At 35.1% G+C, this 24,675-nt stretch overlaps 1 protein-coding gene, 1 non-coding gene and 1 pseudogene across 3 annotated transcripts in view; 1 reads left to right on the plus strand and 2 right to left on the minus strand.

The window, feature by feature from the left end:
- CNTN1 (contactin 1) overlaps nt 1-24,675 on the plus strand; it is a 290,007-nt gene that overhangs the window by 147,149 nt on the left and 118,183 nt on the right. The window lies entirely within an intron of this gene.
- On the minus strand, nt 12,252-12,613 carry LOC102735792 (non-histone chromosomal protein HMG-17 pseudogene; annotated as a pseudogene).
- LOC115943295 (U6 spliceosomal RNA) lies at nt 22,975-23,081 on the minus strand. The gene has a single exon (XR_004077887.1). It is a non-coding gene; the product is annotated as a U6 spliceosomal RNA (small nuclear RNA).

Genomic DNA, 24,675 nt, shown 5'->3' on the forward strand with positions numbered 1-24,675 from the left:
TTGGAAAACATAAAATAGCCACAGTTAATATTGCTAATGTTTTTTAGTAAAAACAGAACTTACTGTTTAAGATTTTCTAATCTGTGATGCATACTATAAGTTTACTAGGATTGATGCCACTATGCATCCATTTTACTAGATTTGTTTTTTAGATGTAGCGTGTGAGAGAAAAAAATTCAAATGCTTAAGCCCTTTTGTAGTCCTCTAGAACCAAATTTTAAAAAGCATATTTTTGTAATGATATGTTCATTGACTTGAAATCAAAGTAACAAGAATACTCTGAAGAAAAAGTACCCAACACTTTGTAAACTGGATATAAAACTTTATAGAATGTCATGGAAAATTTAATCAACTAGCATTGAGTGATATTCACATCCTAGAATGATGTGTCTTCTTTACTAGAAGTGGGACTAAACTATCAATGTGGCCATCTTTATTTTCAAAAATTTTTAATACAGCATAATGCTTTCATAAGGGAAATATAATTAAATCATCACAGAAGTAAAAAAAACCCTCCATTATGGTTATTAAAATATTTTAATATGTTTATTTGTATACCAAAACACTTTCTATTAAATATATGTACTGAATATATTTTAGTTATTAGCTTTTCTTTCTTTTCTTTTTCCCACCTGCTGCAACGAGAGATTTCTCTGCTTCCTGAAGACAGAAGTATAATTGTATATCTGTAGGACACATATCATTTTCCTCTTTTAACAAACTCTGATAAAAGACCTTTGTGATGATATAATTTTCATGAGTTCAGTACATTTGTAAAGGAACTGGTAAATCCAGTATGTTTGCCTCTATGCATTATTTTCTTTAAAATGTAGCCTAGATAAATTTGAACTATTTGTGTATAATGTTTCAAAACCTAAAATTCAAGTGTATTTTCGTTTTCTATCATGATTAGTCATTTGGTGTTGAGTTGCTGTAAGAACTGAATTTCACCAAAATAACTGTGGATATCCAGTGAGCTTTCGTATTTTGTGACCTTCTTCTCTGAACATCTTGACATATTTTCCCTTCAACAGTCCTCATCACTGCCAATGGGCCATTATGTCTAGCTTAACACTTACATTTAATTCTCCCACTGTGGACTCAGTGAATGTCAGGGATTTTTAAAATATTTTATTTTATTTTATTTATTTTTTTATTTTACTTTTATTTTATTTCATTTTATTTTATTATTTTATATTTTATAATTCAAGTTAGTTCACATATAGTGTATTATTAGTTTCAGGGCTAGAATTTAGTGATTCATCAGTTGCATTTAACACCCACTGCTCATTACATCAGGTGCCCTCTTTAATGCCCATCATGCAGTTACCCCATTCCCTACCCACTTCCCCTTCAGCAACCCTCAGTTTGTTCCCTATAGTTAAGAGTCTCTAATGGTTTGCCTCCCTCTCTGTTTTTATCTTGTTTTATTTTTCCTTCCCTTCCCCTATGTTCATCTGTTTTGTTTCTTAAATTCCACATATGAGTGAAATCATATGGTATTTGTCTTTCTCAGACTGACTTGTTTTGCTTAGCATAATACACTTCAGTTCTACCCACGTCATGACAAGATTTCATTCTTTTTGATGGCTGAGTAATATTCCATTGTGTGTGTGTGTGTGTGTGTGTGTGTGTGTGTGTGTGTGTACCGCATCTTCTTTATCTGTTCATCCATTGATGGACATCTGGACTCTTTCCATACTTTGGCTATTGTGGACATTGCTGCTGTAAACATTGGGGTGCATGTGCCCCTTTGAATCACTATTTTTGTATCCTTTGGATAAATACCTAGCAGTGCTATTGCTGGATCATAGGGTAGTTTTATTTTTAACTTTTTGTATTAGTAATATTTTTAACTTTAACAGAGTGGCTGTACCAGTTTTCATTCTCACCAACAGTGTAGGAGGGTTCCCCTTTCTCTGCATCTTCGCCAACATCTGTTGTTTCCTGATTTGTTATTTTAAGCATTCTGACAGGTGTGAGTTGATATCTCATTGTGGTTTTGATTTGTATTTCCCTGATGCTGAGTGATGTTGAACCCTTTTTCATGTGTCTGTTAGCCATTTGTATGTCTTTGGATAGTGTCTTCTGCCCATTTCTTCACTGGATTTTTTATTTTTTGGGTGTTGAGTTTGGTAAGTTCTTTATAGATTTTGGATATTAACTCTATCAGATATGTCATTTGCAAATATTTCTCCCATTCCATAGGTTTTCTTTTAGTTTTGTTGATTGTTTTGTTTGCTGTGCAGAAGCTTTTTATCCTGATGAAATCCCAATAGTTCATTTTTGCTTTTGTTTCCCTTGCCTCTGGAGATGTGTCTAGCAAGAAGTTGCTGTGGCCAAGGTCACAGAGGTTGCTACCTGTGTTCTCTAGGATTTTGATGGATTCCTGTCTCACATTTAGGTCTTTCATCCATTTTGAGTTTATTTTTGTATATGAAGTAAGAAAGCGGTCCAGTTTCATTCTGCATGTGGCTGTCCAATTTTCCCAACATCATTTGTTGGAGAGACTGTCCTTTTTCCATTAGATATTCTTTCCTGCTTTGTCGAAGATTAGTTGACTGCAGAGCTGAGGGTCCATTTCTGGGTTTTCTAGTCTGTTCATTGATCTATGTGTCTGTTTTTGTGAGAGTACCTATTGTCTTGAGGACTAGAGCTTTGAAATGTAGCTTGAAGTCTGGAATCGTGATGCCTTCAGCTTTGTTTTTTCAGGATTGCTTTGGCTATTTCAGGTCTTTTGTGGTTCCACACAAATTTCAGGATTGTTTGCTCTAGCTCTGTGAAAAATGCTGGTGGTATTTTGATAGGGACTGCATTAAATGTGTAGTTTGCTCTGGGTAGTATAGACATTTTAACAATGTTTTTTCTTCCAATCCATGAGCATGGAATGTTTTTCCATTTATTTGTGTCCTCTTTAATTTCCTTCATAAGTTTTCTATAGTTTCCAGAGTACAGATCTTTTACCTCTTTGGTTAGGTTTATTCCTAGGTATCTTATTGGTTTGGGTGCAATCATAAATGGGATTCATTACTTGATTTCTCTTTCTGTTGCTTCATTATTGGTGTATAGAAATGCAACAGACTTCTGTGCATTGATTTTATATCCTGCGACTTTGCTGAATTTCTGTATCAGTTCTAGCAGCTTTTTAGTGGAGTCTTTCAGGTTTTCTACATAGAGTATCATGTCATCTGCGAAGAGTGAAAATTTGACTTCTTTGCTGATTTAGATGCCTTTTATTTCTTCTTTTTGTCTGATTGCTGAGCTAGGACTTCCAGTACTATGTTGAACAACAGTGGTAAGAATGGACATCCCTTTCATGTTCCTGAACTTGGGGGAAAATCTCTGTCTTTCCCCATTGAGGATCATCTTAGCTGTGGGTCTTTCCTATATGCCTTTAGGATGTTGAGGTATTTTCCCCCATCCCTACTTTATTGAGGGTTTTTATCAAGAAAGGATGATGTAGGGCGCCTGGGTGGCTCAGTTGGTTAAGCGACTGCCTTCGGCTCAGGTCATGATCCTGGAGTCCCGGGATCGAGTCCCGCATCGGGCTCCCTGCTCGGCGGGGGGTCTGCTTCTGCCTCTGCCCTCTTCCCTCTCGTGCTCTCTGTCTCTCTCTCTCAAATAAATAAATAAAATCTTTAAAAAAAAAAAGAAAAAAGAAAGGATGATGTATTTTGTCAAATGCTTTTTCTGCATCTATTGAGAGGATCATATGGTTCTTATCCTTTCTTTTATTAATGTGGTGTATCATGTTGATTGATTTGTGTATGTTGAACCATCCTTGTAGCCCAGGAATAAATCCCACTTGGTCGTGGTGAATAATCCTTTTAATATACTGTTGGATCTGATTACCTAGTGTCTTGTTGAGAATTTTGCATCCATGTTCAACAGGGATATTGATCTGTAATTCTCCTTTTTAGTGGTGTTTTTCTGGTTTTGGGATCAAGGTAATGCTGTCCTCATAGAATGAGTTTGGAAGTTTTCCTTCCATTTCTGATTTTTTGAACAGTTTCAGAAGAATAGATATTATTTCTTATTTAAATGTTTTGTAGTTGGGATGCCTGGGTGGCTCAGTCAGTTAAGTGTCTGCCTTTGGCTTAGGTCATGATTCCAGGGTCCTGGGCTCAAGTCCTGCATCGGGCTCCTTGCTCGACAGGAAGCCTGCTTCTCCCTCTGCCTGCCATTCCCCCTGCTTGTGCTCTCACTCTCTGACAAATAAATAAATAAAATCTTTTTAAAAAAATAAATAAACGTTTGGTAGAATTCCCGTGAGAAGCCACCCAGCCCTGGACTCTTGTTTGCGGGGAGATTTTTGATTACTGCTTCAATTGCTTTGCTGGTTATGGGCCTGTTCTGATACTCTGTTTCTTCCTGTTTCAGTTTGGTAGTTTATATGTTTCTAGGAATTTATCCATTTCTTCCAGATTGCCTGATTTGTTGTCATATAATTGCTCATAATATTTTCTTATAATTGTATCTCTGCGGTGTTGGTTGTGATCTCTTCTCTTTCATTCATGATTTTATTTATTGGGTCCTTTCTCTTTTCCTTTTGATAAGCCTCACTAGGGGTTTATCAACCTTGTTAATTTTTTCAAAGAAGCAGCTAATAGTTTTGTTCATCTGTTCTACTGTTTTTTTTGATTTCTGTGTCACTGATTTGTGCTCTAATCTTTATTATTTCCCTTCTTTTGCTGGATTTAGGCTTTATGTGCTGTTCATTTTCCAGCTCCTTTAGGTGTAAGGTTAGGTTGTGTATTTGAGACTTTTCTTGCTTCTTGAGGATGTACTGCTATATAGTTCCCTCTTTTTTTTTTTTTTTAAAGATTTTATTTATTTATTTGAGACAGAGAGCACATGAGAGGGGGGAGGGTCAGAGGGAGAAGCAGGCTCCCTGCCGAGCAGGGAGCCCGATGCGGGACTCGATCCCGGGACTCCAGGATCATGACCTGAGCCGAAGGCAGTCGCTTAACCAACTGAGCCACCCAGGCGCCCTATATAGTTCCCTCTTAGGACAATCTTTGCTGCATCCCAAAGGTTTTGGACTGTTGTGTTTTCATTTTCACTTGCTTCCATGTATTTTTTTAATTCTTCTTTAATTTCCTGGTTGACCCATTCATTCTTTAGTAGGATGTTCTTTAACCTCCATGTATTTGTGGTCCTCCTAAATATTTTCTTGTGGTTGACTTGAAGTTTCATAGCATTGTGGTCTGAAAATATGCATGATATGATCTCAACCTTTTTGTACCAGTTGAGTCCTGATTTGTGACCCAGTATGTGATCTATTCTAGAGAATGGTCTATGTGCACTTGAAAAGAATGTCTACTCTGCTGCTTTAGGATGAAATGCTCTGAATATTTCTGTTAAGTCTATATGGTCCAGTGGGTCATTCAAAGCCCTTGTTTCCTTGTTGACCTTCTGTTTAGATGATCTGTCCTTTGCTGTGAGTTGAGTGTTAAAGTCCCCTGCTATTACTGTATTATTATCAAAGAATTTATTTAATTTTGTTATTAATTGATTTATATATTTGGCTGCATCCAAGTTAGGGGCATAAATATTTACAATTATTATATCTTCTTGTTGGATAGACCCTTTATTGTGATATAGTTCCTCCTTATTCTCTTATTATAGTGTCTGTTTTAAATCTAGTTTGATATAAGGATGGCTACTCCAGCTTTCTTTTGATATCCATTAGCATGATAAATGGTTCTTCACCCCCTACTTTCAGCCTGGAGGTATCTTTGGGTATAAAATGAGTCTCTTGTAGACAGAATATCAGTGGGTCTTCTTTTTTTATCCATTCTGATGCCCTATGTCTTTTGATTGGAGCATTTAGTCCATTTGCATTCCAAGTAATTATTGAAAGATATGAATTTAGTGGCATTGCATTACCTATGAAGTCACTGTTTCTCTATATTGTCTCTCTTTCTTTCTAGTTCTTGTTACTTTTGGTCTCTTTTTCTCCTCAAAGGCTCCCCTTTGATATTTCTTGCATGGCTGGTTTAGTGTTCATGAACTACTTTAGCTTTTGTTTGTCTTGGAAACTCTTTATCTCTCCTTCTATTCTGAATGACAGCCTTGCGGGATAAAGTATTCTTGGCTGCATATTTTTCCCATTTAGCATGTTGAATGTATCATGCCTCTCCTGTCTGACCTGCCAAGTCTCTGTGAACAGGTCTGCTGCCAGCTTTATGTGTTTACCCTTGCAGGTTAAGCACCTTTTCTCACAAGCTGCTTTCAGAATTCTTTATCTTTGTATTTTGCAAGTTTCACTATGATATGTCTTGATGGTGAGCTGTTTTTGTTGATTTTGAGGGGCGTTCTCTCTGCCTCTTGGACTTGAATGCCTGTTTCCTTCCCCAGATTAGGGTAGTTCTCAGCTATTCTTTGTTAAAATAAACCTTCTGCCCCCTTTTCTTGCTCTTCTTCTGGGAATCCTATGATTCAGATATTATTTCATTATATGGAATCGCAGATTTCCCTAAGTCTACCTTTGTGATCTAATAATTTTCTTTCCTTCTTCTTTTCAGCTTCATTATTTTACATAATCCTCAGTTTTGTCCATCCTCATTTTTATGGCCTCTATGTGGTTCTGTATCTTGCTTATAGCATTTTTAATTTTGGCCTGACTAGATTTTAGTTCTTTTATCTCTACAGTAAAGGATTCTCTAGAGTCTTCTAGCTTTTTCAAGACCAGCTAGGGTCTTTATAATCGTTGTTTTAAATTCTAATTCAGACATCTTACTTATATCTGTATTGATTAAATCCCTGGCTGTGAGTACTGCCTCCTGCTTTTTCTTTTGGGGTGAATTTCTCCATCTTGTCATTTTGTCCAGAAAAGAAAGAAGAAAGAAAAAGAAAAAAGCAAACAAAAAAACAATAACAACAACAACAAAAACAGCAACAACAAAACACTAGATTCTGGGTGTGTTGTGGTCTGCTTGTTAAAAGAAACTAGATCCCAAAATAAGAAGGAATGAAAAAAAAAAAAAATATATATATATAAAATAAAATACAATGAAAGGAAACAAAAATAAAAATTAAAGCATATATAAAAATTAAAAAAAAGTAAAAAATTGAAAAAAAGAACTGAAATGAAAAAATAATAAAAAATAAAGAATAAAAGTACAAAGGAGGCTAGATACTATTTTCCCCTAGAGCTGAAGCTTTGTAGCCCCCTATGATCAATAAACTTGGTGTGAGTGTGTTGTTTGTGCTGGTCTTCTGGGGGAAGGACCTGTTGCACTGATTCTCAGGTGGACTTGCCCTAGTGGAAATGCACCTCCAGTGCACAGGGAGGCAGTCTTGGTGTAAGCAGCTCTGGACTCCACTAGGTTGCTCTTTGAAAGCTTTCAACACTGATGGGTGGAATGAATATGGCAGCACCCTGCTCTCTACCCTGGAGCTGAAAACTTGTGCCCTCCATCCTTCAGTGAACCCTTACAGAAGAGCAATCAATCACTGTTGTCTCCCTGGTTTCCATCAGAACCCTGTATTTACCCTGCCTGTGTTCCAGCTTTTTTATCTCAGGCACATGACTGAGTTTCAAAACTCCAAATTTTAGGGACTCCTACAGCATGGATCCCCACCTTTCCTACCAGGGAGTATCTCACCATGTTTCTGCCATTTGTTGAACCCCTCCCAGCAAAGCAGTTGCACAACCGCACAGTGGTTCTTAGGGCAATACAGAGCAGAAAGCTGGCACCTAGACTCACTGTTCCCATCCAGCTTCCATGCTCCTATCCCTGGGAACAGTGCAGCATTTAAACGCCACCCATTCTTCTTGTGACCCAGGGGATCTTCAGACCATTGATTTGATAACTATCGAGCTATATTTGAGTGACAAGACAAACTTAGGGTCCCCCCACCTCCTCTAATCAGGGATATTTAGTAAGCATTTTCTACATCAACTTTTAAAGCTTATACCTTGAGGTTTTTTTGCAATTGCTACTGTGCATTCAGTAACCATTCTAGGTTAACACCCAAAATGGTATGTATGGTCAATTAAATAGACTCATGATTAATTAAGAAATGCAACCATAACATCTTGCAGCAATTGTTTAAATAAATTTTCATAGAATATGATTTTTTTTTAAAGATTTTATTTATTTGAGAGAGAGAGAATGAGAGACAGAGAGCATGAGAGGGAGGAGGGTCAGAGGGAGAAGCAGACTCCCCGTCAAGCAGGGAGCCCGATGCGGGACTCAAGCCCGGGACTCCAGGATCATGACCTGAGCTGAAGGCAGTCGCTTAACCAACTGAGCCACCCAGGCACCCTAGAATATGATTTTTACTCTAGAATTTTTTGTGTGTGTGAAAGAATCAAAGTAAGGAACCTAAACATATTTGAAAGTGTTTCTTTTCAAAGGAAGAGATCATCTTAATCTTCAGGAAATTGACATGCTTAATGTACTTTCTATGTGTTAATTAGACTTGTTTATGCTATTTAGCTTCTCATGAGCTGTTTTGGATTACTTTCTGAATTCCATGTAAAATTAATAATATTATAAAAAGAAAATCAACATGACTGGGGAGTCTGAAGGGCAGTGAGGTCAGATCTCCCTGCCTTGGTTTATTAAGAGATTGATTAGTAACTAAGCTGTGCCTTGGAGGTGGCTCATGTGCAAGAGCTAAATCAATGTCATGGCTCTTCAAGTTGAGATTTTGAAGCATTATGATGACCTTAATTACATATATTAAATCATTTATCAACTACTATACACAGCACCGTTTGTCCTTTCCTTATAGAATATTCATGAACCTCTCTTTAGGAAGAGTAATCATCTAATCAGTATTTTATTTACTACTACTACTCAGAAGATTTTCTTTAGCCCTCCTACAAAAAAGAAAATTCCATTTATTTAGTTATTTATATGTTCTCTTAGAATTCCTTAGCTTAGTAAAAAAAAAAAATCTCAGAAAACCACAAAGATCTTGCTGCTTGAAGAAATACAAGACATGGGATTCCCAAGAAGAAATTAATTGGAGCATTTTAAACTGCACCCAGAGTGGTCCTCTTTTTCTCTGTCCTTTCTTACATGTTATGCAAAATGAATCAAGTGGTTGATATTAGGAACGAGAGGAGGAAAATCAGGAAAGAAGTGAGATTAGGATTGAAGAAGGGACTAATATTATCACCACAAAATAGCAAGACATATGTGTCAGGAAACAAGGAGGGAAATTGAAAAACTAACTGAAGACTGGAATAAGAAAATCCTCTCAGTCTTGTTCTTGATTTCCTATGTATAGAAGTAAAATACAGTCTTCTCTAATAAGAGAGGATAATAAGATCATAGAGATACGTAAGTTTTTCACTATAATCAATCCTACATATATTGTGACTTTTAGCTTGAGTACAATTTTATTTCATAGTTTGTTTATAGGTTGTTGTACATTTACAGGTTTGTGACAAGAAAAAAATAGTTAACTCTTTAGAAGCAAATAGTTCTTAGTGATAATTGTATGCTATCTGAAAATAATTAACATTTGAGTAAACTAAATATAAATTGTAAAAATATCTGTAATAATAGTTGTGCTTCAAGGAGTTTGGTGCTGATTGCTCTAAGGAATACAGAGTATACAAAGTGTTCTTTTTTGGGAGCAATTTGCTTGGAGTGATAAATATAAACAAAATACTATCAATAGAGAAATAAGACAGAATATCAATAAAGAAAAGGCTAATTATTCAGTTGATACATACTAAGAATATGTATTCATTCAGCAACTCTTTGTTGAGTAATCAAGAAATCTAGAATAAATTAGATATTAGAGGTTGAAAGATCATTGTGAGTTCCATGATTTAGGAAGTTTTTTTAGGAAGAGGATTCTCTTTTGCTGAGTTCTTATGGATAGATAGATTTCTTCCTTCCTTCTTAAGTGGATATAAATAAATTTACTAAGTAAAGCAAAGCCATGTTTTTAGTAGTGATAAATCACTTGGCTGGAGTGTAGGGTACAAAAAGATTTTTGTTTAAATGATATAGAAGTGAAAGTTTTAGAAAAGACAGATTTTAGTCATTAGCCAGGATATTTGCAATTGGTGTTCTGGGCAAAAAAGAATTTACTCTTAAGCAAGTAAATGGCATAGTGAAAGATTGTGCATCACTTAATACTCCTTTGCTGATCATTTTTGGATAACCCAACTATAGCTAACTGAGGAAAGAAAGGATTTGTACCAGTACATGTCACTGAAAAGTTTAGTAAAGAGGGCTTTGGGAATATCCTGGAGGTACAGATGATATAATAAGGAATTGGTTTTTATCTTTCTCTGAACTCTGTTTTTAATCCTAGGCTCCATATGTTACTTTCTGTCAGTTGTAGGTTTACATCCTCCTAGGATTAAGTCCAGAAAAAAAGAGACAAATTTCTGTTGACTTCTGAATAAAGTTACTATATTTTATGCTTGAAACTTGAGTCACAAACTCATCTCTGAGCCAATTACTATGGCTAAAGAAATAGAATTATACAGATTTACAGGTGTGTATCACAAGCCTATCCCTGAACCATAACTCATATGGATAAAATAATTCAGTAATTTAATATTATGGCTGGCTGGGCGTAGAACCTATGTATTATTCCCCATATCCACATAAATAAGAATTGAGGAAGGATTGTTTCCCAGAGGAAATTTTTTTTGTATTATGGGGAGAGAAAGACAGAGTACACCGAGTACAATGTAGATTTTGGAGGCTGAAATCAATCCAAACATTTTTTTAAGGTTGTTATATGATAGCAGTATGTAAAATGGATTGGAAGAAAGAAAGCCTGGTGACAGGAAGATCAAATACTATTGCTATAAATTGTATGAATTTGATCTATATAAATTGAAATGGAAAGAGTGCAAAATTTTTCAATATTAACTTGGTAGAACTTGTTGTTTAATTAGCTATTGTTGGTGGTGATGATGATGATGAGCTTGGTGATCCATTAGCTATTCCAGTATGAGGTATTTTCATGGTTACACATGATTTAGAGTTATACTATGGCCCAGAGGTTCCCAAACTTTTTCAAATTACATCACCCTTAATATCCCAGTCATTTTTATTCATGGCACCCCTATACCAAAATAAATACCTAAGAGATGTGTTTAATAAGTACTTAAGTCTGAGAAATAATGTGGTTGCTTTTCACTTAAAAGAATTTTAAACACCCTGTGGGACCTCTATTTTATAAACCACGGCTATAGCCATTTTCTTACAAAAATGGGTCATTACTTTTTAAGAGTAATCAGGAAATCGAAAATAGATAACATAAGAGTTTCACAGTTACTAGTTTGGTAGCATTGTGTATAAAAAATTATCACACTCATTCATATAAATCTTGAGTATGTGATTATTGTATATCATTTTGTCCAAATTTTGTCCAATTTGAATTCTGATTAATAGAGTCTGATTAGAAAGAAAATTTGATGAACCTAATTTCACATTTCAGGCATTTGTAGCTGGGGAAAAATTGACTTATGTTCTATATATTCAGTTTAGACCATTTGCCTCCTTTGCACAATGTGATTTATTTTTGGATATGTAAAATGATTTTTTTTTCCAAGCCAAACTATATCCAGCTTTATTAAAGATCCTTTTCATACACAATCATGGTATTTTAGGCAGTACATGGGCAGACAATTGTCAACAGTATACAACAACTTTCAAACTCCCTCTTCAATGGACTACCAACATTAGAAAGCCACTGTAAAACCCAATGAAGTCTTCACGTGGTGCTCTGAACAGGGAAAAGTTTAGAGTGAAGGTTGACAGTTCACACTTAGCATGTTGTTTAACAACTTTTCACAAGCTGACCCTGACTTTCAGGAAATGAAATGAAAATGGCAGAATTATCAATCTGAATATCCACAAGCTAAAAAAGAACTCTTTTGAGGGATGCCATCTCAGTGGTGACAATGTGAAGTCCAGATTGCCTGATATACTGGGAACCATTTATTGGGTTCAGGCTCCAACAGGTCTCTGGGTTTAAGGGAGTCAAGTCTATGTTAAAGACAGAAGAGGACATAAAAAATGAATTTTAATTTTTTCACACCACCAAGGTGTTCGTGCCAAGGTAGCTAATGTGTGTCCACATCAAGGAATCCATCCTCCTGGGAACCACGAGGAAATTTCTCAAAACTAGAAGGGTTTTCCCCTTGTATCAATCTAGCTTTGAATCAATCTGTTCTATTAGTAACATATGTCCTTCTCCCAAAACAATGAAGTGTTCTGTGTGCTAATAACATAGCTTAAAAAAAAACACAAAATTCTGCATTTTTATAAAATTTAATTAAAAAATAGTATTTCAAAGTGTACAGTCACCAGAAGTACACAGTTATAAAAAATGCACACACTTCACTTGGCATCTCCAGCACCTTCAGCTTTCTGTGCCTGGTCTGTTTTGACATCTCCGTTTTCTGCAGGGTTATTCCCATCCTTGCTAGCATCAGCTTTCCCCTTTTTCCCTTTGGGTAATCTTCTCTCCATTCTTTGCAGGGGCCTTTTTAGGCTTGGGCTCTGGCTTTGGAGGAACAGGTTTAGCAGATAACCTTGCAGATCTTCTCTGTGTCTCATTCTTCACCTTGGCTTTATCTCCTTTAGCACCCCCTTCAGGCTTTCTCTTGGGCATGGTGTGGACAGCACTGGATGGGATGGGGAGTGGATACAGCAGCAGGTGGGCTTTGGCCAGTCTGGGGATCGTTCTTGCCCCTTCTTCTTCACCCTGCTCTGTGAAATGATTTTTATGGCATTTATAACTTACTGTGAATGATTAGAAAAGAATTTTTTTGTGGGGAACAGAAAACTAGGAGATAGGAGCCTTATTACAATGGGCATCAGGTGGTCAGAGAGAAAGGGCACAGGGACAAGAAAGATACATAGAAATGGAGCAAAAATAACCTAAGATAAATTTGGATCATTTCTCAATTTTCCAAGAATTAACCTTGATTATGATTGGATAAGTCAACAAAAGAGCTAAGTAAGTATCAGACAAGTAGGCATACAGATAGATATTTACAGAACAAGTTGAACTAGCAAGCATTTTGATATACTTTAAATTTTATTAGTGTTTCATTCTGATTATTTAGACATATGGGTTAAATAAATCTTATCAGTATATTTGTGCCTTTTCTTAATTTGATTCAAAGGGGGTGCCTGGGTGGCTTAGTCTGTTAAGCATCTGTCTTCCGCTCAGGTCATGATCTCAGGGTCCTGGGATGGAGCCCCACATCAGGCTCCCTGCTTAGCGGGGAGTCTGCTTCTCCCTCTCACTCTCTCTCTGTGCTCTTTCTCTCTCAAATAAATAAATAAAACCTAAAAAAAAGGACTGTAAAACACAAGAAGAAACATGTCATTGACAATAATAAAAGTAGACAATTATAAAGCTGTGAAGAGTGAAAATAAATGGTATATGTCCTAGATTATTTTTGCTTTCAGATTCACTCTCCCAGAGAATTCTTTATATACTGTCTGGAATGTGCAACACAGAAAACTGAGTGATTATTCTCTCTTCTAGGACCATAGGGCCTAGTCCTTTTAGAGGATACAATCTTATGTGGACTTTTTTCCCCTGTTGCTCACCCTAAAGGTCTGTGCCACACTTCATGGTATGTTAGAGCTCAAAATAGTATTCCACCTTCAATAAGCCCATGTGATATACACGCCCTCCTGAAGGAAATATAAATACCAACACACATGCACATATAATTTCTTTTTAAAATGCTTTGTATTCAACATAGTCATTATTTAGTATAAGTAACATAGTTTATAGTAAAATACATTTTAAAGGTTTTGACTTTTCATTTTGGGTTTGTATGGTTTCATTGTTTAAATTTTACATTTGACTCATTATAGCAAATCTAGGTATAAATTAGTATATTTAAGGTATTCCTGAAGATCATCTTTCATTAATTTATTCCAGAAACTTTAGTTATCACGTACTACATCACTTACTACATACTTGCTACAATACTGTGAGGGAAACAAAGATGGTATGGGGAACACTAACAATGCAGTGGTTTTCAATTCAGGTGATATGTTACCATCACCTGAGCAATTTTTAATCATCATTCAAGACAGAATAACTGGGGTTTTCAACCTGGACATGGGTATGAGTCCCAGGTATTTCTAATTTTCATTCAAGGTAGAGAAGGACTCATCAAATGAGAAGTATGCTCTTTGAAGTTAGAGGTATTCCTTAGATTCACTTGCTAATTATTTCTGGTCTTGAGAAAATAAGGATGATATGGTTATGGTATCTGTTCTTTTTCAGTCCAAATCTTGACAATTAAAAGTATTACTGAAATCAGAGGACTGAAAAAAATGCAAATACATTTCCCCAAACTTAAAGCACAGGCATCATAGTGTTCCAAAGCAAATAAGAGAATTCTAGTAATTATAGAATTGATATTCCTTTTCTTCCTTCGCAACTGCCTGTTGGCCCAATTCACATTGTTTATTCACAGGATAAGAGAGATGTTTTTAAGCATTCTCCACAGATACGAGTAGTTGATATTAAAAAAGACACTCTGGTTTAAGGATGCTGCTACAAAACACAGTTTGAAGATGAAATCCCCTACAAAGTTATCTTCCATCCTGCAACAAAAAAGTGTAGTAGTAGCATGTTCTGATATAGAAAATAGGAAATAATCTATTAAATCTGTACCCAGAATCTTTTATTGATTTACTTAAAGAGCTTAATTTTAAAAATAGTTTTATTTATACTGCACTGAAACTTCCACATATTCTGTTATTTATTTGGGCAAGGATAAAATTGTACGCAAAAAATGATATATTGTCAAAATAATCACTTTTAAAAGAAATGCACATAAACATAAAAATAAACTCATCTTAATTTTTGCTTTATTTTCTATTAATGTATCCTTGATCACAGGAAAACTTGGATTGTAGAAAATATAAAGAAGATAATAGAGATCACCCATAATGCCACACAGAAATAACCACATTTGGTATTATTACTTCATAATTTTATTTCTTCTAGATACTCAGTAATGCTAGCTGAAGGTTTTGGAAGTTTAAGTTCTGAAATTCCCTGTCTTCTAGCAGATAAATTAGTTTAATCCATGTGTATTTGTTGTAATTTATTGTGACCTTGATGTATTTCTAAAACTTTGTCTTATTGTTTTACTGCCAATACTTTCTTCCCTCTTTCCTCTCCCTTCCTACCTTCTATTCAATTGAGAATCTTTTGTATACCTTGCATTTTTGAGGTAATAATCTATTATATTTAGTACTGCTTTTTTACATAATAGCAATCTTTTTTGTGATTATGATTCTGATTATTATAATGCATAATTTCAAGGCCTGCCTGATATTTTATCATTTTACTTTATTATAATCTAAATAAATACAATTATTTCATTAGAATAGAGTTCTTATGGAGAATCACTGTATCAAAATGTCTGAGCTTTTTAAAACCTTTCATGCATATTACTAAATTATTTTCTCAAAAGATTGTCTTGGTTACTGCTTCTTGTAGTGATATTAGAAAATATTAATCATTGCATCCATACCAGCAATAAATATTATTAATTTTAATGCTGTGAAAATTTGATTAAATAAAATATGCATAGCATTTCTTAAAACTTGCATTTTTTGGTTTATTTTTTAATCATTCATTTTTTTCTTTCATGTAAGTGTCTAATCATGTCTTTTATCAATTTATCTATTGTGATCTTAATATTTTTTCACATCTGTTGCTGTGAGCTCCATGTAACTATATCTGTAATCTTTTTGAAGCTTTTCCCCAGTTTATATTTTGACTTTTAAATTCATTAATAATTTTTAGTATATGCAATTTAAAAATTATCCTTTGTGTTTTCTTTTATTCAAAGATTGGTAAATGTTTTTCCTTTTCCTATTAGTTTTTATTTAGTGGGTTTGATTTTTACATTTCAACCTTTAATTCATCTGAGTTTATATTGATGTATGAAGTGAGATTAGAATATTTATTGATTTTTCCAACTGTCTAATTGCCTGTGTCCTTAATTATATCAAATATCATATCTTTATCTGTTGGCACCTTGACAAATGGAAAATATAAGCATTATGAATGTAAGCCTGAGTTCAAATCTCAGTTCCCCTATGTAATGACACCCTTATCTTGGGCAAATTGCTTAATCTATGTGCCTCAGTTATGTCATCTCTAAAATGAACACAAAGAAAGAGTCTGTATCACAGGATAATTGTGAGGGGCAAAAGACATAATACATCTAGAGTCTATGGCATAATGATGTACTGTATGGTGACTAACATAACATAATGAAAATAAATAAATAAAGTGTATGGCACATAGTAAATGCCCAGGAAATGTTACCTTTTATTGAATATGTTTATTCTTGGAAGAACATCACACTTTAATTTATGGAGCTTTATTTTATGGTTTTCTATCTGCTAGGATTTTTCTCATTTTATTAGCCTTGAGAAACAATTTGGCACAGTTATTTAAGCACATGAACTCTAGAGCTGAACTGCCTGGGTATGAATCCCAACATCCAAACTAACTATATGACCTTGGGTAAATTGCTTTACATATTTGTTTTTTAATTTCTCTATCTGTAAAATTGAGATATTTATGTCATTTGGCTCAGAGATTTACTGTGAGGATTAAATATAAGTAGTGGGTACTTAGTAGTAAAAGTGTTGCTAGCATGAGCTATTATTTGTTTCAAAATGTTCTTAATAGCCTTTTCATCCATTTTTATCCTCTAATGAAATTGAGACCTATTCTGTCAAGTTTAGAGAGATTCCATTTCTATTTTGATTGCAAGTACGTTGCTTTGGAAAAATTAATAATACTGAGTCTTCTTCCCAAAGAAAAAGCTGTATTTCTCCAATTTTTCAATGCTGCTTTTAGCTATATCAGTAAATAATTATAGTTTTTAAAAAATTTTTCACACCATTTATTAAGAGTACTACTAGATAATTGTGTTTGATATTGTACATAAGGGCTTTATTTTTCTTATTTCTAAGTATTTATTGTTAATACACAAGAAAACCATTGTTTGGTTTATATTTATCTTCTGTATAGCCATTTGCTCCTAATTCTAGTATTTTACTTAAATCCATTTTCTTACCTATTGTATATAATCACATAGTATGCAAATAATTGTTTTGCTTCCTCTTTTCTAATTGTTTAAAATCTGAGTTTTTACTTCATTTTGTACTGTATTTGCCTAAGCTTCCAGAGTAATGCTGAATTCATGTATTTAACAAATATTCAGTGGCTGTTTTCCATGTTTCAGATTCCATGGAAAGCACTTGATAAATGGGATAAACCAACAGACAGCAGAGCCATGGACCCTGTCCTTACAGAACTTTAAAACTAGTTTCATGGTCTTAACACAGTATCTATCAAATGTTGTGTGTGGGTTTATGTTATTTGGAGAAGATGTTATAGCTTTCATTAGATTATCAGAAAGAGTTTATGACCATAAAAGGTTGAGAATCATTAGTCCTAATTTATGGTGATAAATTTAAACCTTATTTATATTCTGATTAATTTTACTTCGTAATGATTTAAATGTTCTTATCCTCTACTATAAACTTTATATATTTGAAAGTAACTATGGTCACATTATCAATTTCCTTAATGTATTCATATTTTAAAAATTACCCACATTCTAAAATATCAGTTATTACTTTTCTATAGGACTCTGTTAAAATAACCTACACATTATAAAGAAGACTCTCTATAAATTTTAAAAACAATATTTTAAGTGTTAAAAGACAATATTGAAAACACAATTCAAGTTACAAATCAGTCACCCATGATTTCTAAGGAACATAGGAATAAATTGGCTTATGGTTTGCAATCTTAACTTGTGATTATTTATTCTAAAGATTAGGTTTTTAAATAAATGTGCTTAAGTGAAAAATAAACAAATAGGCGTGTGTGTGTGTGTTTGTTTGTTCTTTTGCCAGCAATTATTCTTCGCACATTTCTATGACCTGATTGCTAGGGAAGACAGCAGGACTTTCTCAGGGTTTGGTATAATGTCTGCAGGAGCACTTTGTCACTTGAGAGAACAGAGTAGAGTCTAGCCAGCTGGGTGGCTCTCCACAAACAAAACAAGGTTGAACAATGTGGGAGATGCCCACTCTTGAGGACAAAGAACAAGCCTCACTTCCCCACTGCCTCTCACTTTACCCCACAATAGCATGCCAGTAGGTATGCAGTCCTGGACCAGCAGATGAGTTGCTTCATGGAGTCAGTCATTTCCAATCCTTGACAGTATTTTGAATGGAGCTATAAAAAGCTAAAGCATTGAACATTCCCTTCTCAAGTTATTATCTGTAAGGGTTCAATCTGCCATTTTAGGAAATTCACTTTCCATCTGTTTGCCTAATTTATTTACAAATAAACTAGAGAGATTCTTTCAAAGGTTGATGAGAAGTGGCTAGACTTGTAATTGGAATCACTGACCCTCTTTGAATGGATTTTAGCCACAATATGAAGAGGAAAAGACAAAGATAGTGGATGCTATGAGTGATTTAAAACAAAACGAAATTACCAAGACAGTTAAATATGACAGTACAGTTAGAATGTGATTGAGAAAAGAGAACAGGGCAAAAGGTATATTCTTCCTTCTCTTTTCAGTCTCTTCAGTTTATCCCTTCAGGTGTTGTACAATATTACATAATTATTATTTTTAGGTCAATGAAATAATTATACTCTAAAGGCATTTATCCATTCAAGGATTTAAAAAGTGTTCATTGAGTATTTCCTGTGTAAAGGCAGGTGGTAGCTTCTGGAGCTTTCCCTTTTGAAGCTTATAGACCAATGGGGGCATCATGCACTGATAATTGTTTAATCATAAAATCCAATGCTTGTAATGAAAGAAAGGCACAGGGAACTATGAAAGTGCAATAGGAAAACCTGATTTCACCTGTGGATTGAGAGACAACTTCTCTAAGGAACGTTTAGGTTCTACTCTGAGAAATGCATGTGTTAGACACAGAAAAGCATGCGATAGGCAAGCAGGAATTAGACAAAGCAGAACCTTGTGGCTCACATTAACACATTTATTATTATTATTATTATTATTATTATTATTTTAAATTTAGTGGGCCATAAATGGAGGAGGAGCATATCATATTCCCAATATTAAAAACCACTGTAACTTCAGTTTGGGAATATTAAAAAGATCTGGAGATCAATAGTGGTGATGATTACACAACAATGTGAGTATACTTAATGCCACTGAACTATACACTTAAAAATGGTTAAAATGGTAAGTATTATGATGTACATATTTTACCACAATAACAAAATAATATGCTCAATTCTCTCTGAAAATATGCCCTTACATGGATAATTATATTAACCATCTCAGCGTGTTATGATAGTATTAAAAGAGGTAATTCACGTAAAGAACTTGACAGATACCCTGGCAGAGTTGAACTATTATATGTATATTCCAATGATGAGAAGAATGAAGATGACCACTGTGCTGTGGATGAAGATGTTAGGATCCAAATACCACCATTTATTATCATTGGCAAGTAGTGTAATTGCTTAACTTCATTTTCTTGATTTGGTTTTTCGCATGAAAAGCAGTTACCTATACGTTATTGTGAAGGTGAAAGATATGTAAAACATATCTGCCCAGTATCTGGAAAGTAGTAGGTGTTCAACAAATAAGTAATTTCTTTTACTGGACTACTACTCATGGGATATTAATCCCTAAAACTATACAAAAATTATCAATAAAAATCACATACAAATATATCGGTTGTAAATTCTAAGAATAATAAAGATACTGGACTAGTCCTGAAGTCATTTGTAAGGATAGTGATTGCTGGATCATATGCTATAAGTATGTTTAATTTTGTAAGAAATTGTCAACCTGTCTTTGAAAGTAGCTTACCATTTTTGCATTCCCACTAGCATTGAATAAGATTTCCAGTTGCTCCGTACTCCTCACCAGCACTTGGTGTTGCCAGTGTTCTGGATTTGAACCATTCTAATACATGCGTAGTGATATTTTCTTGTTTTGATTTGCAATTCCCTAATACATGACATGTTGAACATCTTTTCATGTGCTTATCTGCCATCTGTATATCTTCTTTGATGATGTGTCTATTCAGACCTTTTGCCCATTTTTTTTAATTGGGTTGTTTTCTTGTTGTTGAGTTTTAAGAGTTCTTTGTACATTTTAGATACTAGTTCTTTATCAAATATATCTTTTACAAATATTTTCTCCCATTCTGTGACTTGCCTTTTAGTTCTCTTGATACTGTTTTTGCAGAGCAGGAACTTTTATTTTAATGAAATCCAGCTTATCAATTATTTTCTCCATGGATTGTGCCTTTGTGCCTTTGGTGTTGTATGTACACAAGGTCACCTAGGTTTTCTCCTATGTTACTTTCTAGGAGTTCTGTAGTTTTGCATTTTACATTTAGGTCTGTGATCCATTTTATGAAGAGTGTAAAGTCTGTGTCTAAAGTCATATTTTGCATGTGGATATCCAGTTGTTCCAGCAACATTTGTTGAAAAGATGATCTTAGCTCCATTGTACTGCCTTTGCTCCTTTGTAAAGATCAGCTGACTATACTTAAGTGGGTCTATTTCTGGGCTCTCTATTCTGTTCCACTGATCTGTTTTTCTTTTGCCAGTATCAGTCTGTGATTCATCAGTCTTATACAATTCACAGCACTCACCATAGCACATACCCTCCCCAACGTCCATCACCCAGCCACCCCGTCCCTCCCACCCCCCCACCCCCCCACCCCCTACTCCAGCAACCCTCAGTTTGTTTCCTGAGATTGAGTCTCCTATGGTTTGTCTCCCTTTCTGGTTTCATCTTGTTTCATTTTTCCCTCCCTTCCTCTATGATCCTCTGTTTTGTTTCTCAAATTCCTCAATCAGTGAGATCATATGATACTTGTCTTTCTCTGACTTATTTCGCTTAGCATAATTCTCTCTAGTTCCATCCACATCATTGCAAATGGCAAGATTTCGGTTTTTTGATAGCTGCATAATATTCCATTGCATATATATACACCACATCTTCTTTATCTATTCATCTGTTGATGGACATCTTGGCCCTTTCCATAGTTTGGCTATTGTGGACATTGCTGCTATAAACACTGGGGTGCATGTGCTCCTTCAGATCCCTACATTTGTATCTTTGGGGTAAATACCCAGTAGTGCAATTGATGGGTTGTAGGGTAGCTCTATTTCCAACTTTTTGAGGAACCTCCATACTGTTTTCCAGAGTGGCTGCACCAGCTTGCATTCCCACCAACAGTGTAGGAGCGTTCCCCTTTCTCCGCATCCCTGCCAACATCTGTCGTTTCCTGACTTGTTAATTTTAGCCATTCCGACTGGTGTGAGGTGATATCTCATTGAGGTTTTGATTTGGATTTCCCTGGTGCCGAATGATACTGAGCACTTTTTCATGTGTCTGTTGGCCATTTGGATGTCTTCTTTGCAGAAATCTCTGTTCACGTCTTCTGCCCATTTCTTGATTAGATTATTTGTTCTTTGGGTGTTGAGTCTGATAAGTTCTTTATAGATTTTGGATACTAACCCTTTAACTGATATGTCATTTGCAAGTATCTTTTCCTATTCTGTCAGTTGTCTTGATTTTGTTGATGTTTCCTTTGTTGTGCAGAAGCTTTTTATCTGGATGAAGTCCCAATAGTTCATTTTTGCCCTTGCTTCCCTTGCCTTTGGCGATGTTTCTAGGAAGAAGTTGCTGCGGTTGAGGTCGAAGAGGTTGCTGCCTGTGTTCTCTTCAAGGATTTTGATGGATTCCTGTCTCACATTTAGGTCTTTCATCCATTTTGAGTCTATTTTTGTGTGTGGTATAAAGAAATGATCCAGTTTAATTTTTCTGCATGTGGCTGTCCAATTTTCCCAATACCATTTGTCAGAGAGACTGTCTTTTTTCTATTGGACACTTTCCTGCTTTGTCGAAGATTCGTTGACCATAGAGCTGAGGGTGCATTTCTGGCTGTCTGTTCTGTTCCATTGATCTATATGTCTGTTTTTGTGCCAGTACCATACCATCTTGATGATTACAGCTTTGTAATAGAGCTTGAAGTCCAGAATTGTGATGCCACCAGCTTTGCTTTTCTTTTTCAACATTCCTCTGGCTTTTCAAGGTCTTTTATAGTTCCATACAAATTTTAGAATTATTTGTTCCATTTCTGTGAAAAAAGTTGATGGTATTTTGATAGGGATTGCATTGAATGTGTAGATTGCTCTAGGTAGCATAGACATTTTCACAATATTTGTTCTTCCAATCCATGAGCATGGAACGTTTTTCCATTTCTTTGTGTCTTCCTCAATTTCTTTCATGAGTATTCTGTTTTCTGAGTACAGATTCTTTGCCTCTTTGGTTAGATTTATTCCTAAGTATCTTATGGTTTGGGTTGCAATTGTAAATGGATCTACTCCTTAATTTTTCTTTCTTCTGTCTTGTTGTTGGTATATATAAATGCAACTGATTTCTGTGCATTGATTTTATATCCTGCCACTTTACTGAATTCCTGAATGATTTCTAGCAGTTTTGGGGTGGAATCTTTTGGGTTTTCCACATAAAGTATCATATCATCTGCAAAGAGTGAGAGTTTGACTTCTTTGCCAATTCAGATGCCTTTTATTTCTTTTTGTTGTCTGATTGCTGAGGCTAGAACTTCTAGTACTATGTTGAATAACAGTGCTGATAGTGGACATCCCTGCCGTGTTTCTGACCTTAGGGGAAAAGCTCTCAGTTTTTCCCCATTGAGAATGATATTTGCTGTGGGTTTTTCATAGATGGTTTTTATGATATTGAGGTATGTACCCTCTAGCCCTACACTGTGAAGAGTTTTAATCAAGAAAGGATGCTGTACTTTGTCAAATGTTTTTTCTGCATCTATTGAGAGGATCATATGGTTCTTGTTCTTTCTTTTATTAATGTATTGTATCACATTGATTGATTTGCAGATGTTGAACCAACCTTGGTGAATAATCCTTTTAATGTACTGTAATAATATGGAACACTTCACGAATTTGTGTGTCATCCTTGCACAGGGGTCATGCTAATCTTCTCTGTATCATTCCGATTTTAGTATATGTGCTGCCGAAGCAAGCACTCTCCTTTAATATTGTTTTGGTGATTCTGGTTCTATTACCTCTCCATCTAAACTTTAGAATTGGTTTGTCAACCCAGAAAATAACTTAAGATAACTTGCTGGGATTTTGATTGGGATTGTATTGAATCTATAGATCAAGTTGGAAAGAACTGATGTCTTGACAATGTTGACTCTTCTACCTTTTCACCTTTGCATGAAAATTTGCTAAGCATGCCTGGGTGGCTTAGTCAGTTAAGCATCTGCCTTCGGCTCAAGTCATGATCCCAGGGTCCTGGGATAGAGGCCTACATCAGGCTCCCTGCTCAGTGGGGAGCCTGCTTCTCTCTCTCCCTCTGCCTATCCCCCCTGCTCATGCTCTCTCTCTCTCAAATAAATTAATAAAATCTTTAAGAAAAGAAAATTTCTCCCTCTGCCTGCTGTTCTGCCTACTTGTGCTCTCTCTCTATCTCTGTCAAATAAATAGATAAAATCTTTTTTAAAAAAGTAATCTTTGCAAAGAAGTCTTAAAAAAAAGAAAATTTGCTAAAATACTTGTTTAATGAAAGAATAAATTGAACTCTTCCATACCATAGCCATATCTCAAGAGTTTATCCTCTTTCTGCAGCTTAGCTCTAGCCAAATAACCAGCTGGCTGATAAAGTTAAATATCTAACACTGAGAAGTTGCCTCTTTGCATTAGGCCAGTCTGAAGATAAAGGATGCATAGATTAGACAGATGCAATTACCAGAAGGTGGCAGGAAGGACATAACTACAGTGTAGCTGAGCTTATCATAGGTTAAAAAAACTATGTCACTGTGTACACCCTAAATATGTTGTGATCAATGGGGGTTTTCAGCTTTATAAAATAATATGTATGTTTCCTGGAAACAAACTGACGGTTACAGAAGGGATGGGGTAGAGGGATAGAGTAGCTGGGTGATGGGTATTAAGGAGGGCACATGTTGTGGTGAGCACTGGGTGTTATATACAACTAATGAATCATTGAACACTACATCAAAAGCTAATGATGTACTATATGTTGGCTAACTGAACATAATAAAAAAATAAAATAAATAAAATAATATGTATGTTCTAGATGAGTCAGGGGAGTTTCTTATTTTCAGCAAAACATTAGGTACTGACTCCTATTCAAATAAAAATACTAATTGCCAAAAATGAAATGGAATCATTCCCAAAGGAGACACACCAACAGGAGATGATAGAACCATAATTAAACAATCATTACTATTTTAAAGATCTGAGGATGAGTACATATAGTAATTCACAAACCTCCTGTGTGTACATTAGGAATAATAAATGATTTAGTTAAGATATTTTCCATTGACAAAAATACTGATTATTTTGGGGGGATGTAACTTATTCCACAACTCTTAGTTTATTTTTTTAATTATGTTATGTTAATCACCATAATTACATCATTAGTTTTTGATGTAGTGTTCCATGATTCATTGTTTGCATATAACACCCAGTTCTCCATGCAGTACGTGTCCTCTTTAATACCCATCACCAGGCTAACCCATCCCCCCCACCCGTCTCCCTCTAGAACTCTCAGTTTGTTTCTCAGAATCTATAGCCTCTCATGGTTCATCTCCC

Source organism: Leptonychotes weddellii, chromosome 5 (genome assembly GCF_054177405.1).
Source record: "Leptonychotes weddellii isolate Sample4059 chromosome 5, ASM5417740v2, whole genome shotgun sequence".
NCBI classification, from domain to species: domain Eukaryota; kingdom Metazoa; phylum Chordata; class Mammalia; order Carnivora; family Phocidae; genus Leptonychotes; species Leptonychotes weddellii.